This window comes from Mycteria americana, unplaced genomic scaffold, assembly GCF_035582795.1.
Source record: "Mycteria americana isolate JAX WOST 10 ecotype Jacksonville Zoo and Gardens unplaced genomic scaffold, USCA_MyAme_1.0 Scaffold_27, whole genome shotgun sequence".
In the NCBI taxonomy this organism is placed as follows: Eukaryota; Metazoa; Chordata; class Aves; order Ciconiiformes; family Ciconiidae; genus Mycteria; species Mycteria americana.
Genome location: NW_027445609.1, coordinates 2,175,841 through 2,180,435, shown reverse-complemented (window position 1 = coordinate 2,180,435; position 4,595 = coordinate 2,175,841).

Below are 4,595 nucleotides of genomic sequence, written 5' to 3'. Positions count from 1 at the left end.
CGAAACGTCCAGCGATTGCGCCCACACGAAAGCTGCCAGCACTGAAAGGTCTACCTGGTTTTCACTGTCCCTTGGAACTGCATTCGCTGCCGCACAGACATTCGCGCTCTGCAAAAGCCTTGGTTGGGTATGATGCAACAATGCCTATGTGACTCTCGCACAGCCCGCTGCCAAATTTGAAACGTCCAGCGATTGCGCCCACACGATAGCTGCCAGCACTGAAAGCTCTACCTGGTTTTCACTGTCCCTTGGAACTGCATTCGCTGCCGCACAGACATTCGCGCTCTGCGCAAGCCTTGGTTGGTTATGACGCAACAATGGCTATGTGACTCTGGCAGAGCCCGGCTGCCAAATTTGAAACGTCCAGCGATTGCGCCCACACGAAAGCTGCCAGCACTGAAAGCTCTACCTGGTTTTCACTGTCCCTTGGAACTGCATTCGCTGCCGCACAGACATTCGCGCTCTGCGCAAGCCTTGGTTGGTTATGATGCAACAATGCCTATGTGACTCTGGCAGAGCCCGGCTGCCAAATTTGAAACCTCCACCGATTGCGCCCACACGAAAGCTGCCAGCACTGAAAGCTCTACCTGGTTTTCACTGTCCCTTGGAACTGCATTCGCTGCCGCACAGACATTCGCGCTCTGCGCAAGCCTTGGTTGGTTATGATGCAACAATGCCTATGTGACTCTGGCAGAGCCCGGCTGCCAAATTCGAAACGTCCAGCGATTGCGCCCACACGAAAGCTGCCAGCACTGAAAGCTCTACCTGGTTTTCACTGTCCCTTGGAACTGCATTCGCTGCCGCACAGACATTCGCGCTCTGCAAAAGCCTTGGTTGGGTATGATGCAACAATGCCTATGTGACTCTCGCACAGCCCGCTGCCAAATTTGAAACGTCCAGCGATTGCGCCCACACGAAAGCTGCCAGCACTGAAAGCTCTACCTGGTTTTCACTGTCCCTTGGAACTGCATTCGCTGCCGCACAGACATTCGCGCTCTGCAAAAGCCTTGGTTGGTTATGATGCAACAATGCCTATGTTACTCATGCAGAGCTCGGCTGCCAAATTCGAAACGTCCAGCGATTGCTCCCATACGAAAGCTGCCAGCACTGAAAGCTCTACCTGGTTTTCACTGTCCCTTGGAACTGCATTCGCTGCCGCACAGACATTCGCGCTCTGCGCAAGCCTTGGTTGGTTATGATGCAACAATGCCTATGTGACTCTCGCACTGCCTGCTGCCAAATTTGAAACGTCCACTGATTGCGCCCACACGAAAGCTGCCAGCACTGAAAGCTCTACCTGGTTTTCACTGTCCCGTGGAACGGCATTCGCTGCCGCACAGACATTCGCGCTCTGCGCAAGCCTTGGTTGGTTATGACGCAACAATGGCTATGTGACTCTGGCAGAGCCCGGCTGCCAAATTTGAAACGTCCAGCGATTGCGCCCACACGAAAGCTGCCAGCACTGAAAGCTCTACCTGGTTTTCACTGTCCCTTGGAACTGCATTCGCTGCCGCACAGACATTCGCGCTCTGCGCAAGCCTTGGTTGGTTATGATGCAACAATGCCTATGTGACTCTGGCAGAGCCCGGCTGCCAAATTCGAAACGTCCAGCGATTGCGCCCACACGAAAGCTGCCAGCACTGAAAGCTCTACCTGGTTTTCACTGTCCCTTGGAACTGCATTCGCTGCCGCACAGACATTCGCGCTCTGCAAAAGCCTTGGTTGGGTATGATGCAACAATGCCTATGTGACTCTCGCACAGCCCGCTGCCAAATTTGAAACGTCCAGCGATTGCGCCCACACGAAAGCTGCCAGCACTGAAAGCTCTACCTGGTTTTCACTGTCCCTTGGAACTGCATTCGCTGCCGCACAGACATTCGCGCTCCGCAAAAGCCTTGGTTGGTTATGATGCAACAATGCCTATGTGACTCTGGCAGACCCCGGCTGCCAAATTTGAAACGTCCAGCGATTGCGCCCACACGAAAGCTGCCAGCACTGAAAGCTCTACCTGGTTTTCACTGTCCCTTGGAACTGCATTCGCTGCCGCACAGACATTCGCGCTCTGCAAAAGCCTTGGTTGGTTATGATGCAACAATGCCTATGTGACTCATGCAGAGCCCGGCTGCCAAATTCGAAACGTCCAGCGATTGCTCCCATACGAAAGCTGCTAGCACTGAAAGCTCTACCTGGTTTTCACTGTCCCTTGGAACTGCATTCGCTGCCGCACCGACATTCGCGCTCTGCAAAAGCCTTGGTTGGTTATGATGCAACAATGCCTATGTGACTCTCGCACTGCCTGCTGCCAAATTTGAAACGTCCACTGATTGCGCCCACACGAAAGCTGCCAGCACTGAAAGCTCTACCTGGTTTTCACTGTCCCTTGGAACTGCATTCGCTGCCGCACAGACATTCGCGCTCTGCGCAAGCCTTGGTTGGTTATGACGCAACAATGCCTATGTGACTCTCGCAGAGCCCGGCTGACAAATTTGAATTGTACACCGATTGCGCCCTCACGAAAGCTGCCAGCACTGAAAGCTCTACCTGGTTTTCACTGTCCCTTGGGACTGCATTCGCTGCCGCACAGACAGTCGCGCTCTGCAAAAGCCTTGGTTGGGTATGATGCAACAATGCCTATGTGACTCTCGCAGAGCCCGCTGCCAAATTTGAAACGTACACCGATTGCGCCCACACGAAAGCTGCCAGCACTGAAAGCTCTACCTGGTTTTCACTGTCCCTTGGAACTGCATTCGCTGCCGCACAGAGATTCGCGCTCTGCGCAAGCCTTGGTTGGGTATTATGCAACAATGCCTATGTGACACTCGCAGAGCCCGGCTGCCAAATTTGAATTGTACACCGATTGCGCCCACACGAAAGCTGCCAGCACTGAAAGCTCTACCTGGTTTTCACTGTCCCTTGGAACTGCATTCGCTGCCGCACAGACAGTCGCGCTCTGCAAAAGCCTTGGTTGGGTATGATGCAACAATGCCTATGTGACTCTCGCAGAGCCCGCTGCCAAATTTGAAACGTCCAGCGATTGCGCCCACACGAAAGCTGCCAGCACTGAAAGCTCTACCTGGTTTTCACTGTCCCTTGGAACTGCATTCGCTGCCGCACAGACAGTCGCGCTCTGCAAAAGCCTTGGTTGGGTATATGCGACAATGCCTATGTGACACTCGCAGAGCCCGGCTGCCAAATTTGAATTGTACACCGATTGCGCCCACACGAAAGCTGCCAGCACTGAAAGCTCTACCTGGTTTTCACTGTCCCTTGGAACTGCATTCGCTGCCGCACAGACATTCGCGCTCTGCGCAAGCCTTGGTTGGTTATGATGCAACAATGCCTATGTGACTCTCGCACAGCCCGCTGCCAAATTTGAAACGTCCAGCGATTGCGCCCACACGAAAGCTGCCAGCACTGAAAGCTCTACCTGGTTTTCACTGTCCCTTGGAACTGCATTCGCTGCCGCACAGACATTCGCGCTCCGCAAAAGCCTTGGTTGGTTATGATGCAACAATGCCTATGTGACTCTGGCAGACCCCGGCTGCCAAATTTGAAACGTCCAGCGATTGCGCCCACACGAAAGCTGCCAGCACTGAAAGCTCTACCTGGTTTTCACTGTCCCTTGGAACTGCATTCGCTGCCGCACAGACATTCGCGCTCTGCAAAAGCCTTGGTTGGTTATGATGCAACAATGCCTATGTGACTCATGCAGAGCCCGGCTGCCAAATTCGAAACGTCCAGCGATTGCTCCCATACGAAAGCTGCTAGCACTGAAAGCTCTACCTGGTTTTCACTGTCCCTTGGAACTGCATTCGCTGCCGCACCGACATTCGCGCTCTGCAAAAGCCTTGGTTGGTTATGATGCAACAATGCCTATGTGACTCTCGCACTGCCTGCTGCCAAATTTGAAACGTCCACTGATTGCGCCCACACGAAAGCTGCCAGCACTGAAAGCTCTACCTGGTTTTCACTGTCCCTTGGAACTGCATTCGCTGCCGCACAGACATTCGCGCTCTGCGCAAGCCTTGGTTGGTTATGACGCAACAATGCCTATGTGACTCTCGCAGAGCCCGGCTGACAAATTTGAATTGTACACCGATTGCGCCCTCACGAAAGCTGCCAGCACTGAAAGCTCTACCTGGTTTTCACTGTCCCTTGGGACTGCATTCGCTGCCGCACAGACAGTCGCGCTCTGCAAAAGCCTTGGTTGGGTATGATGCAACAATGCCTATGTGACTCTCGCAGAGCCCGCTGCCAAATTTGAAACGTACACCGATTGCGCCCACACGAAAGCTGCCAGCACTGAAAGCTCTACCTGGTTTTCACTGTCCCTTGGAACTGCATTCGCTGCCGCACAGAGATTCGCGCTCTGCGCAAGCCTTGGTTGGGTATTATGCAACAATGCCTATGTGACACTCGCAGAGCCCGGCTGCCAAATTTGAATTGTACACCGATTGCGCCCACACGAAAGCTGCCAGCACTGAAAGCTCTACCTGGTTTTCACTGTCCCTTGGAACTGCATTCGCTGCCGCACAGACAGTCGCGCTCTGCAAAAGCCTTGGTTGGGTATGATGCAACAATGCCTATGTGACTCT